Here is a 14,270-nt window from a genome sequence, read left to right as displayed (position 1 = left end):
TCTCTCCCTTCCCCGCCCTCTCCTTCCCCGCCCTCTCCCTTCCCCGCCCTCTCCCTTCCCCGCCCTCTCCCTTCCCCGCCCTCTCCCTTCCCCGCCCTCTCCCTTCCCCGCCCTCTCCTTCCCCGCCCTCTCCCTTCCCCGCCCTCTCCCTTCCCCGCCCTCTCCCTTCCCGCCCTCTCCCTTCCCCGCCCTCTCCCTCCCCGCCCTCTCCCTTCCCGCCCTCTCCCTTCCCCGCCCTCTCCCTTCCCCGCCCTCTCCCTTCCCCGCCCTCTCCCTTCCCCGCCTCTCCCTTCCCGCCCTCTCCCTTCCCGCCCTCTCCCTTCCCCGCCCTCTCCCTTCCCCGCCCTCTCCCTTCCCCGCCCTCTCCCTTCCCCCCGCCCTCTCCCTTCCCCCCGCCCTCTCCCTTCCCCGCCCTCTCCCTTCCCGCCCTCCCTTCCCCGCCCTCCCTTCCCCGCCCTCCCTTCCCCGCCCTCCCTTCCCGCCCTCCCTTCCCCGCCCTCCCTTCCCCGCCCTCCCTTCCCCGCCCTCCCTTCCCCGCCCTCCCTTCCCCGCCCTCCCTTCCCCGCCCTCCCTTCCCCGCCCTCCCTTCCCCGCCCTCCCTTCCCCGCCCTCCCTTCCCCGCCCTCCCTTCCCCGCCCTCCCTTCCCCGCCCTCCCTCCCGCCCTCCCCCCGCCCTCCCCCTCCCCCCCCCCGCCCTCCCATCCGCGCCCTCCCCTCCCCCCTCCCTCCCCCCCTCCCCTCCCCCTCCCCTCCCCCCTCCCCCCCTCCGCTCCCCCCTCCCCCTCCGCTCCCCTCCCCTCCCTCTCTTCCCCCCAGTCGCTCCCTCTCTTCCCCCCAGTCGCTCCCTCTCTTCCCCCCAGTCGCTCCCTCTCTTCCCCCAGTCGCTCCCTCTCTTCCCCCCAGTCGCTCCCTCTCTTCCCCCCAGTCGCTCTCTCTCTCTCTTCGAACAACAACATGCCCTCGAAAAAGCCTCGGCACCGCTGGGCACTTCAGCTCGTCTATATATATAAATCGGTACATCTGTCTGTCTGTCTGTCATTCTGTCATTCTGTCTGTCATCGCCTGTGCGTCTGTCGGGCTATGCGCTCGAAGTTACAGGGCGTACCTACGCGCGCGTTACCTCCAAAGAAAGCTTACGCTTCCGAGACGGTTTTAAGCGTATTTACGTTTCGGCCGGGCTAAAATCGCGCCCGCGGTATCTGAAAAACCTTCAACGTTCCGCTCATTAGCATTTCATTATCCGCTCATTAGCGACAGAGTGACCTCGAGGTCGACCAATCGTACGGCGGCCGGGCCCTCCTACGGTCGAGTGACGGGACGATTGACCAATCCTACGCTTTGGTCACCTGACGGTCGACCAATCAGTGCGTGTGTGGGCGGGCCTTATCGTTCTGAACCGAGGTGAGTAGCTGCCATCTTGCTTCCATTCTTTTTCCTGCTTTCTGCGTCTTTCTTTTCAAATATACATTTCCAGCAAAATAAAATTCAATTTATTAAATTCTTTTAAAATAAATCACTCAATTGTAAATATTTTATCTCACCTGAACATTCTTTTTCCTACCTTTGCCCGTTTTTTTCTTAGGCCTGAAAGCCTGGGGCCTTTCTTGCCCAGCCAGGCCCGAGCTAGGTAACTGGGCTGCTGCTAAGCTCCTCACCACCCCCCACCGCCGTGTCACGTTACCCGGGGCAACGGCATCAGCCACGAGGGTCAGGGTGCGCGCGCAGCAGGAGCAGGTGAGACTCTGTTCCGCGCTCGGCTCGGGTGGGGGGGGGCGGGGCTCTCGAGAGTGCGGATCGGGTTACCCCGGCAACGGGAGTGCGGGCCGGCTGGGGCTTGGAGAGCGCGGCTCTCGGCCGGGTGGGCGGGGCTTGGAGAGCGCGGCTCTCGGCCGGGGGGGCGGGGCTCGGAGAGCGCGGCTCTCGGCCGGGGGGGGGGCGGGGCTCGGAGAGCGCGGCTCTCGGCCGGGCGGGGCGGGGCTCGGAGAGCACGGCTCTCGGCCGGGCGGGGCGGGGCTCGGAGAGCGCGGCTCTCGGCCGGGGGGGGGGGCGGGGCTCGGAGAGCTGGGCTCTCGGCAGTGTGGGGCGGCGCGGCAGGGTTACCCCGGCAACCGGGCGTGGCCGTGCCTGTCTCTCAGCATCAAGCCCTCCCTCCCTCCCACCCCTTCCCCCCTTCCCCCCGCCCCCCCTCCCCCCCGCCCTCCCTTCCCCTGCCCCCCCCTTCCCCCCCGCCCTCCCTTCCCCCCGCCCGCGCTCTCTCTCTACCCCCCAGTCGCTCTCTCTCTACCCCCCAGTCGCTCCCTCTCTTCCCCCCCGTCGCGCTCTCTCTCTCTCTCTCCCCCCCAGTCGCTCTCTCTCTTCCCCCCCCAGTCGCGCTCTCTCTCTCTCTCTCTCCCCCCCGACCCCAGTCGCTCTCTCTCTCTCTCTTCCAACAACAACATGCCCTCGAAAAAGCCTCGGCACCGCCGGGCACTTCAGCTAGTCTATATATATAAATCGGTCGATCTGTCATTCTGTCATTCTGTCTGTCATCGCCTGTGCGTCTGTCGGGCTATGCGCTCGAAAGTTACAGGGCGTACCTACGCGCGCGTTACCTCCAAAGAAAGCTTACGCTTCCGAGACGGTTTTAAGCGTATTTACGTTTCGGCCGGGCTAAAATCCCGCCCGCGGTATCCCAAAAACCTTCAACGTTCCGCTCATTAGCATCTCATTATCCGCTCATTAGCGACAGAGTGACCTCGAGCTCGACCAATCGTACGCCGGGTTGCTGGCGTGTGCCGCCGGGCCCTATCGTTCTGAACCGAGGTGAGTCGCCGCCATCTTGATTCCAAACTTTTCCTTTCTTTTTCCGCTTTCTGCGTCTTAAAAAAAAACGTTGCTTTTAAAACACATATTGTTTTAAAAAAAAATGATTTAGAAAGTAATTAACTTATCTAATCTCATTAATTTTCCTACCTTTCCCCGTTTTTCCAGGTAGGCCTAGAAGCCTCGGCATCTCCTCCGCACCCACGCCCGAGCTAGGCACCTCCCGGCCCCACTCGAAGGCTGGAGGGCCGAGCCTCAGCCCAGCGCCGCTAGGGTGCGCGCGCAGCAGGAGCTGAGACGCGCTGTCTCTCTCTGGCTCGGCCAGGGGGCGGGGCTTGCTGAGCGTCAAGCGTTACCCTGGCAACCCCAGCCGGCCGTCTCGCACAGCCGCAATCGGCTGTCTTCACCTCGGGGGGGGGGGGGGGGCCCGCGACCCTCGGGGTGGGGCGCGACCCTTGGGGGGGGGCCGTGACCCTCGGGGGGCCCCCCGCTCTCCCTTCCCTCCCCACGCCCCCCTCCCTTCCCCCCACCCTCCCTTCCACCCTCCCTTCCCCCCCTTTCCCCCCCGCCCTCCTTCCCCCCTGCCCTCCCTCCCCCCCGCTCTCCCTTCCCCCCCTCCCTTCCCCCCCTCCCCCCTCCCTTCCCCCCTCTCCCTTCCCCGCCCTCCCCTCCCCCCCTCCTCCCATCCCCTCCTCCCCTCCCCCCTCCCCCCTCCCCTCCCCTCCCTCTCTTCCCCCCAGTCACTCTCTCTCTTCCCCCCAGTCGCTCTCTCTCTTCCCCCCAGTCGCTCTCTCTCTTCCCCCCCAGTCACTCTCTCTCTCTCTCTTCCAACAACAACATTCCCTCGAAAAAGCCTTGGCACCGCCGGGCACTTCAGCTAGTATAATATATAGCTGCGTAGTGTAGTCTTATACATACAGCTATATACAGCTCTACTGCTCCACCTAGTGTCCACCACAGAATGACATGTTATTGATCACTACAATCCTCCTTTCTTTGAGGTTTAACAAAATCAATATCAATCAACTTTCAAGAAAACAATAAAGATAATATCAGCAACACTTTTGTTAGCGCTCTATAAACATAAACATTTTCAAACAGTCAACACATTTTCAAAGCTTTACATTGTACTCAAAGATTAAGTCTATCAGGCTCTTTTACTTCACGTGTGGATCTTCTCAACACGGGTAAGTCTGATGTGTCTTCATGAGATTGTTCTGGCGGTGAATGACAAGATGCAGTTGCAGCATTGTCATCAATCTGCTCTTGTATAGATCGAGGTCTCCTTGCGATCTTTGCTTGGAGAGGGTTTCAGTGTTTCCTTCACTCTTCATGCCATAACTCTCAATGTAGTCAATGCACTCTTGAAAAACTGCTGGCAGCTGGATCCCATCATACAGCATAGTCCTCTCAGCAGCCTCGGCTAATGGAACACCAAAGATTGGCCTGAGGGAAGAAGGAGTATCCACCGGAACTGCTTCCTGCTCTGGTGCAGGCTTCTTCTTTTTCTTTTTCTCTTTCCGCTGCTTAACAACATCTGCTGCAGTTATATCTTTGGACTTTTTCTCCTTGTGTTTTTCCTCTTTGTGCTTTTCTTCCTTTGGCTTCTCTTTGACCTTAAAGTCTTTTTCTTTCTTCTTGGAGAAACTAGGCTTTTTGAAGACATGGATACCCTTTGGCCTTTTCATCCTTGATGGGCTCTCTGCTTCATCACCTGAGTCATCTGGTCTGCTTATGGCACAGTTTATACGGTAGACTCTCTTGACCAGTTCTAAGTCTTCACAAGCTTTGTCACCTAGTATCGAATCAAGTCTTTCAGCCACAACAGAAAACATGAGATGATGCACTTTGTCTTTGACTGTCACTTTAAGTCTGCATACACCTAAGCTATATATTTTCTGTCCATTATAGTCCTTCAGTAGTACTGACTTTTTCTGTATTTTGGGCTTTTCTTTCATATTGTTAATGTCACTCATACTGATTAAGTTTGCTTTTGCCCCAGTGTCTAGTTTCAATGTAACTAATGCTCCATTTATCTGCAGTGGGATCATCCATTTGTCCTCTTTTACTGCATTAACTTTATGTTCAGCATTGTCTATTTCTGAGGGCTGCACATTTTCTGTATCTTTTTTGATATCGTCACATGACACCATTCCTACAAAAAATGTCTCACTTAAATCAGTGTCCTCAATCACATTAACTCGTTGCCCTTTCGTCGTTTTTACTTTTGAAAAGCATTGTTTGGCAAAGTGATTCTTTCCATTACACTTTGTGCACATTTTTCCAAATGCTGGGCATTGTCTTAACTGGTGTTTGTAACCACAGTGTTTACAATTAAAAATTTCATCCTCCGATTGCTTTTCATTTCTGTTCTGCCCACGTTTCTTCCCCTTGTAGGACACAGCACCGACAGCAGCATTATCACTCATTACATTCGCATCATTATTGATTTCACTGAAAGTCTTCGCGTGATTTCGAGCTAGCTCGCTGGCTTGGCATATTTTCACCGCATTTTCCAAATTTAGTTCGGTTTCTCTCAACAGACGTTCCCTGACTTTTTTATCATGAATACCAAACACAATCTGGTCACGAATCATGGATGCTTTGAGCTCAGAGAAATTACATGTCTGTGCTTTCAGTTTCAGATCAGTTATAAAGCTATCAAAAGTCTCATTTTGTTGCTGTGTCCGAGAACGGAAGATGTATCTTTCATACGTCTCATTCTTTTTGGGAGAGCAATGTGCATCACAATTTTTTAGCACATCTTCTAATTTTCCTCTGTTCTCCTCTGGATTAAATACAAATGTATTAAATACCTCTATCGCCTGTGGGCCTGCAACCGTAAGCAGCAACGCTATCTTCCTTGCGTCTGGCTTCGTACCGAATCCGATGGCTGCAATGTAGAGTTCGAATTGCTGTTTAAAAGTCTGCCAATTGTAGTCGATTTTTTCTGTGAGATTCAAATTCTCCATGTCGCTTTTCACAATTTTCAGCAGATCTTCACCACCCTGGTACCATGTTATGTTCATTAATAAATAGACATTCTTATTATGAACACAGCTAGCTTTTGCTAGTTACTTTATTGAGCACATGTGGACTTGTACAGCATCTTGTAGAGGCTTCCATCTTGGCTGCTGCCTTCTGGGTAGCCTAGCCTCATGGGTAATGTAGTCTTAATATAATATATAGCTGGGTAGCGTAGTCTTATACAAACAGCTATATACAGCTCTACTGCTCCACCTAGTGTCCACCACAGAATGACATGTTATTGATCACTACAGACTTGACAAGGTAGATGCTGTTTAGCACATGGGGTCACAGTCTCAGGATAAGGGGTCAGCCATTTAGGACTGAGATGAGGAGAAATTTCTTCACTCAGAGGGTGGTGAATCTGTGGAATTCTCTACCCCAGAGGGCTGTGGAGGCTCAGTCGTTGAGTATATTCAAGACAGAGATCGATAGATTTTTGGATATTAAGGGAATCGAGGGATATGGGGATAGTGCAGGAAAGTGGAGATGAGGTCGAAGATCAGCCCTGATTTCATTGAATGGCGGAGCAGGCTCGAGGGGCCCAATGGCCGACTCCTGCTCCTATTTCTTATGTTATTAAAGGGTTAACAGTTTGCTGATAGCGCCAGACAGTGATGTTTTCTGACGAGTTCCCAGCTTCCTGATTTAACTCACAGTGACACAGCAACCCTTTCTAATTGAATACACAGAGGGAGCAGCAGAGGAAGAGGCCGTTCGGCCCAAGCAGTGCGTGTGGGCAGTGCCTGCCCAGCCGAGCGGACGGACAGGCCCCGGGTAAGTAACACAACGATCGACTCCCGCGACCAACGTCGTCCTTTGTTGGTGTGGTGACTTTCTAAAGACCGGTTCCAATGATTGATTTCGAAAGATTTCAATCGAATGTTGGCCATTATCTCAAGGGGAGGCTGGAATACAAAGGGGGTAGAGGTTGTGTTACAATTGTACAAAGCCCTGGTCAGACCCCGTCTGGAGTCACTGCGTCCAGTCCTGGGCCCCGCACCTCAGGAAGGATATCTCGGCCTCGGAGTGGGGGCACTGCAGATTCACCAGAACGATACCCCGGGGCGGAAAGGGTTAAATCACCAGGACAGGTCACACAGACTGGGCTTGTGTTACCTCGAGTTTAAGGGGTGATCCAATCGAGGTGTTTGAGATGATTAAAGGATTCGATAGGGTAGAGAGGGAGAAACTATTTCCTCTGGTGGGGGAAGTCCAGAACAAGGGGGCAGAACCTTAAAATTAGAGCCAGTCCGTTCAGGGGTGATGTCAGGAAGCACTTCTTCACACAAAGGGGGGTGGAAATCTGGAACTCTCTCCCCAGAAAGCTGTTGAGGCTGGGGGTCAATTGAACATTTCAAAACTGAGATTGATAGATTTTTGCTGGGGAAGGGTATTAATGGTTACGAAACCGAGGCGGAGATGGTGTTAAGATACAGATCAACCGTGATCTAATTAAATGGCGGAACAGGCTCGAGGGGCTGAATGGGCCTCCTCCTGTTCCTGTGTAACAGGCTCGAGGGGGCTGAATGGGCCTCCTCCTATTCCTGTGTAACAGGCTCGAAGGGCTGAATGAGCCTCCTCCTGTTCCTGTGTAACAGGCTCGAGGGACTGAATGGGCCTCCTCCTGTTCCAGTGTAACAGGCTCGAGGGGCTGAATGAGCCTCCTCCTGTTCCTGTGCAACAGGCTCGAGGGTCTGAATGGGCCTCCTCCTGTTCCTGTGTAACAGGCTCGAGGGGCTGAATGGGCCTCCTCCTGTTCCTGTGTAACAGGCTCGAGGGGCTGAATGGGCCTCCTCCTGTTCCTGTGTAACAGGCTCGAGGGTCTGAATGGGTCTCCTCCTGTTCCTGTGTAACAGGCTCGAGGGGCTGAATGGGCCTCCTCCTTTTCCTGTGTAACAAGCTCGAGGGGCTGAATGGGCCTCCTCCTGTTCCTGTGTAACAGGCTCGAGGGGCTGAATGGGCCTCCTCCTGTTCCTGTGTAACAGGCTCGAGGGGCTGAATGGGCCTCCTCCTGTTCCTGTGTAACAGGCTCGAGGGGCTGAATGGGCCTCCTCCTGTTCCTGTGTAACAGGCTCGAGGGGCTGAATGGGCCTCCTCCTGTTCCTGTGTAACAGGCTCGAGGGGCTGAATGGGCCTCCTCCTTTTCCTGTGTAACAAGCTCGAGGGGCTGAATGGGCCTCCTCCTGTTCCTGTGTAACAGGCTCGAGGGGCTGAATGGGCCTCCTCCTGTTCCTGTGTAACAGGCTCGAGAGGCTGAATGGGCCTCCTCCTGTTCCTGTGTAACAGGCTCGAGGGGCTGAATGGGCCTCCTCCTGTTCCTGTGTAACAGACTCGAGGGGCTGAATGGGCCTCCTCCTGTTCCTGTGTAACAGACTCGAGGGGCTGAATGGGCCTCCTCCTGTTCCTGTGTAACAGGCTCGAGGGGCTGAATGGGCCTCCTCCTGTTCCTGTGTAACAGGCTCGAGGGGCTGAATGGGCCTCCTGTTCCTGTGTAACAGGCTCGAGGGGCTGAATGGGCCTCCTCCTGCTCCTACACTGTTCAGTATCAACAATCAATAGCATCAATTGCGAGTGGAATATTCTAATTGGGCTCAAAGGCACCGAATACGGACCAGCCGGATTGTCACCCTGCTCATTTCCTTTTCTAATACAGAGCAAAGAGGAGAAGGAGAAGGAAATCAAATCTAACCGACACAGCAATCGCTATCAAGATCGTAATCTTTACGAAAACTGCGAGTTCGACGAGAGTTCTGTGTACGCCAATGTATAACGTGAGCAAGAATGGGGAGCCCGCGCTCTGGGACCAGAAGGAGCAAATCATTCGAAACTCCACTTCACCTTCCACAGGACCTCAACCCCACCCCAAAAAATCTTCTCATCTTCTTGACATAATCTGATGCAGTTTCTTCGAGCTGGCCTTGGCTCACAAGGTTGGGTGATGATATTGCCCAGATCATTCCCACTGGGTTCAATCGCGTGTGTGATCCTTCAGCATTGCCCCCTCACTGCTGGAGTCATCCTTCTCTCCATTGTGATTTTATAAATGTCTTTGGGTATTGATCGAGGGACCACCAGGACCGAACGTGCAAATTCGATCCCGTGCGTGCGCGTGTTTGAGGCAATTTTCATTTCGTCCTTCACGTTCCAGTCTGTGAATGTTTACCGAGTGGTCCTTGCCAAGTGTACGCTTCAAGGGGGAGCCAGGGTGAGAGGGTGACTGGAGCGGGGCAGATCGCTATAATTCACTCGCCATTTTATAGTCATGCTTATTTTCTTTCAAGGCTTTGATGATTTGGCAGAGCAGGCTCGAGGGGCCAAATGGCCTATTCCTGCTCCTGTTTCTTATGTTTATATTATCATTCGTTGTTAAATCGCAAAACTAACAGCCACCAGATTGCTCCCTGGGATGAGAGGGTTGTCCTATGAGGAGAGATTGAGCAGATTGGGCCGATACTCTCTGGAGTTTAGAAGAATGAGAGGTGATCTCATTGAAACGTGTAAGATTCTGAGGGGGATTGACAGGGTAGATGCTGAGAGGCTGTTTCCCCCTGGCTGAAGAGTCTAGAACCAGGGGTCTCAGGATAAGGGCTCGGCCATTGAGGACTGAGATGAGGAAGAATTTCTTCACTCAGAGGGCGGTGAATCTGTGGAATTCTCTGCCCCAGAGGGCTGCGGATGCTCAGTCGTTGGGTATATTCAAGGCTGAGATCGGTAGATTTTTGGACTGTAGGGAATCAAGGGATAGGGCGGGAAAGTGGAGTTGAGGTCGAAGATCAGCCATGATCTTATTGAATGGCGGAGCAGGCTCGAGGGGCCCTCAGGCCTACTCCTGCTCCTATTTCTTATGTTTAATCTGGGAAGCAGGGAAACAGAGTTGGTTCGAGCATTGGGAGATTCTCTACAGTACAGACTGAGGAACTGGAAAACATGAAACACCGCCACCACTGGTGGGAGGGCGTAATTACAGCGTGACATGTTTACATAGGCAGTCCCCGTTGTAAATGTGGATGGAGGAAATTACGATGGGAAAAGTTGCTGGCAGATGTAATGTTTGTAATATTTCATAGATGGATGATTACAGAATGAACTAGAGCTACGATAAACAACTATTTTAGCACTTCCGTCTTTGAAAGTACAATTAGTATCCGCCCTGATGGCTCAGTGGATGGGTGGAACCATGTGGTGTGACACAGAATACAGAGGCCAAGGTCCCAGATCCTGGTTCTGGTCCGCGTTCGGTTAAAAGATCTCGACCAGGTGCTTGGGTCAGTGATTGGGAAATGAAATAGCGCTCTCGCTCTTAATCGTGTCTCTTCTCGGTCTGGAGACGCTTGCACACCTTGTTAAACTTAATACATGTGCTTGCAGTCGAGATGGGTGTGGCTGACTTGGACATTTCGTGCCCCTTTTGTTGAGTTGAATCCTCCTGTTCAGGGTTTCATTTTACGGCTTTTTTATAAAAAATAAAAATGAACTGCCTTTAAAAAATCTATTTACTGTACTTAGTTATTTCTATATTTATCTCTCCTACCCTTTTCAAATAATGGAGTGACATTGGTAATTGGCAAGGTGACAATTCCTGAATGAAGAGAGTTTGGCAAGATCATTACTAACGCATCTACAGTTTCCCCACCTGCTTCTTTTAATAGCCTGGGGTGGAAACCATCAGGTCCTGGTGATTTGTCTATCATAAGTCCTATTATTTTCTCCATTATCATTTTTTTTTTTACTTCCCTTGAATTATTTTCTCCATTATATATTTTTTTTACTTACATTGACTCTAGTAAGTTCCTCCCCTTGATTTATTGTAAGCTTCCCTCAAAGGACGGCAGGTTTCCTTCCCCAAAGTGAACGGGTCGGTCGCTTCAAGCAGGGATCGAGTTTCCAACTCCAGTCACTTGCATTCCTGGGCCTATCGTATTAGGGTCTTCCCACCGCCAACTGCCCGCCCCCCACACTTACACCATTGGTCGCCCGACACAACCACCATCACGACACTCTGCCTTCCCGCACCGATTGGATGATGCTTGACTGTCAATCAAACAGCCGTCACCCCCGCCTGACCTCCAATATTTTTCTAATTAATAAAAAAGAGTGTTCAAAGAAAATTAAATAAAAACATTTCCTTTTTCTTGCTGCAATAACTTTTCTCCAGGGTTGCAGGAAGCCGTGTGTGGTAAACCACTGTTATTGTTGTTCACCGTTGTTGTTGTTGCACACTGTTGTATCTATGCATGCCTCAGCTGGCTCCGCCCCTGGCTCCACCCACATGCCCAGGTATAAAGGTGACTGCTCTGCAGCCCCCTGCCTGCTTGGAAACCAGTCAACCACGAGAGGCATGCTCTGTTCTTTGTTAATAAAAGCCTTTTAGTTACTCTCCTAACTCTCTGTCTTTTATGAGTAATTGATAGCGCATCAATTTTATTAACAAAAACAAAATGTCGGCACCAAACGCTGAGCAGCAGGCGCTGCAGCAAATGACGGCACCAAACGCTGAGCAGCAGGTGCTGCTGCATGCCCTCAGACCAACATGCCTGGACCTAGACCCTCAAGAGGCGGGTTCGTCTACCAAGTTCGCACAATGGCTGCGTTGCTTCGAAGCTTACCTGGAAGCCTCAGCCGTGACACTAGATGGAAACAAACTCAAAATCCTGGCCTCCAAGGTGGGCCACCAAGTCTACACGTTCATCCAGGACGCGACTACCTACGCGGCGGCTATCGATCTGCTAAAAGGACAATACACACGCCCGGTAAATACGGTTTATGCCAGACACCTCCTGAGATCCCGCAAACAGCAGTCCGGGGAATCGGTGGAGGCATTCCTACAGGCACTACAGATACTCGGCCGAGCCTGCGATTGTAAAGAGGTATCGGCCGCGACACACACAGAGGGACTTATCCGAGATGCTTTCGTTGCGGGCCTCAAGTCCGACTACTCCCGGCAGAGACTGTTGGAGAAGGGCGAAATCGACCTGAAGAAGGCAGTGTCCCTCGCGCTCTCGCTAGACGCGGCCCACCGGAATATGGACGCATTCTCCCCTAACCGCTCCGCACCGTGGACGCCACAACCTTGGGTCATGGGACCGCCACCCCCGGCACCAACTGCTGCAGCGATGTCCAAGGGCCCGAAATGTTACTTTTGTGGCCAGGCAAAACACCCCAGAGCACGCTGCCCGGCGAAAAACGCTACCTGCTCTGGCTGCGGGAAGAAAGGACACTACGTCAGCGCCTGCAAAGGTAAAACCGCTAACGCCAGCAGCGCCGCGTGTGAACCATGGGGGCAGCCATCTTGTCCGCCATCTTGGACACCTCCAGCCGCGTGGGGATCGGGATCATGGGCGCAGCCATTTTGTCCGCCATCTTGGACGCCTCCAACTCCAATCGCGGGTGACCTGGACTCAACCACCGACTCGTCTGACGACCACAGCGACTCGCTCGACCATACGCTGGCCTCCGTGACGCTGGACCAATCTCTCCCTCACCAACTGTCCAGGTCCATGATGGACATTACGGTAAACGGCCGCGCCACTACTTGCCTTTTCGACAGCGGGAGCACGGAGAGCTTTACCCCGACACGGTGCGCAGTTACTCTCTCCCGGTCCTGCCAACGCGCCATCGGATCTCTATGGCTTCCAAATCCCATTCAGCAGACGTCGGTGGCTACTGTGTAGTGACCCTTTCAGTAAGGGGCACAGAATACAAAAATTTTAAACTTCTTGTCCTGCCCCATCTCTGCACTGCCGTTCTACTGGGGTTGGATTTTCAGTGCCACCTTAAAAGTGTCACATTAGCGTACGGCGGACCCCTCCCCCCACTCACAGTCTGCAGCCAGCAGCTTTTAAATCACCCGCCGCGCACCATTTGCAGCCTCGCCACGCTTAAAGTCCCCCCCCCCACCTTGTTCGCTAACCTCACCCGCGACTGTAAGCCCATTGCTACCAAAAGCAGGCGGTACAGTGCCGGGGATAGGAGCTTCATTAAATCCGAAGTAGCAAGACTCCTGAAGGAAGGGATTATTGAGGGTAGCACTAGCCCATGGCGAGCACAAGTGGTGGTAGCGAAGACTGGCGAAAAACAGCGCCTAGTTATTGACTACAGCCAGACGATCAATCGCTACACCCAGTTAGATGCATACCCACTCCCCCGCATATCTGACATGGTCAATCAGATAGCACAATACCGGGTGTTCTCGACGATTGATCTGAAGTCGGCATACCACCAGCTCCCCATCAGGGCTGAGGACCGCCAGTACACAGCTTTTGAAGCTGACGGTCGTCTCTACCACTTCCTCCGAGTCCCCTTCGGCGTCACCAACGGGGTTTCGGTCTTCCAAAGGGAGATGGACCGAATGGTTGACCAGAACGCGCTGCAGGCCACCTTCCCCTATCTAGACAACGTCACCATCTGCGGCCACGACCAGCAGGACCATGACATTAACCTAGAGAAATTCCTTCGTACGGCCCAGCGGCTGAATCTAACATACAACAAGGACAAATGTATGTTTCGCACCACGCGCCTCGCCATTCTTGGCTGCGTAGTGGAGAACGGAGTCATCGGCCCCGACCCCGACAGAATGCGCCCCCTTATGGAGCTCCCCCTCCCCCACTGCCAAAAAGCACTGAAGAGATGCCTAGGGTTCTTCTCTTACTATGCTCAGTGGGTGCCCAACTATGCGGACAAAGCCAGACCCCTCATCAAGTCCACCTCCTTCCCCCTGACAGCAGAGGCATATGCAGCCTTCACTCTCATAAAAAGAGATATTGCGAAGGCCACAATGCACGCAGTGGATGAGTCCATCCCTTTCCAAGTGGAGAGCGACGCATCCGACTTCACCCTAGCTGCAACCCTTAACCAGGCGGGGAGACCCATGGCCTTTTTCTCAAGGACCCTCCAGGGCCCCGAGATTTGACACTCCTCTGTCGAAAAGGAGGCCCAGGCCATTGTGGAAGCGGTGCGACATTGGAGGCATTACCTGGCCGGAAAACGATTTACCCTGCTCACTGACCAGCGTTCAGTAGCTTTTATGTTTAATAATAAGCAGAGGGGCAAAATCAAGAACGACAAGATCTTGAGGTGGAGAATTGAACTCTCCACCTACAATTACGATATCTTGTACCGGCCCGGGAAACTCAATGAGCCCCCAGATGCCCTATCAAGTGGTACATGCGCCAACGCGCAGGTTGATAGACTGCAGACCCTCCACAATGACCTCTGCCATCCGGGGGTCACCAGGTTCTTCCATTTCATCAAATCCCGTAACCTGCCCTACTCCATCGAGGAGGTCAGGACCATGACCAGGAACTGCCAAATCTGTGCCGAGTGCAAACCGCATTTTTATAGGCCAGACAAAGCAAGCCTGATCAAGGCCACTCGCCCCTTCGAACGCCTGAGCGTCGATTTTAAAGGGCCCCTCCCCTCCTCTGACCGCAACGTGTACT

General features: G+C 53.3%; 1 long non-coding RNA gene across 1 annotated transcript in view; it reads left to right on the top strand.

Moving 5' to 3' along the window:
* Nucleotides 1-11,215, top strand: part of LOC147110080 (uncharacterized) — an 18,004-nt gene extending 6,789 nt beyond the window's left edge. The window contains exons 2-3 of the long non-coding RNA XR_015080385.1: nt 6,522-6,606; nt 8,486-11,215. This is a non-coding gene — a long non-coding RNA (uncharacterized LOC147110080). The remainder of the gene's footprint in view (nt 1-6,521; nt 6,607-8,485) is intronic.
* Nucleotides 11,216-14,270: the final 3,055 nt, after the last annotated feature.

Source organism: Somniosus microcephalus, chromosome 12 (assembly GCF_052327205.1).
Source record: "Somniosus microcephalus isolate GS21.2 chromosome 12, FLI_Smic_1.0, whole genome shotgun sequence".
Taxonomy (NCBI): domain Eukaryota; kingdom Metazoa; phylum Chordata; class Chondrichthyes; order Squaliformes; family Somniosidae; genus Somniosus; species Somniosus microcephalus.
This window is presented reverse-complemented; position numbering and strand designations above follow the sequence as displayed.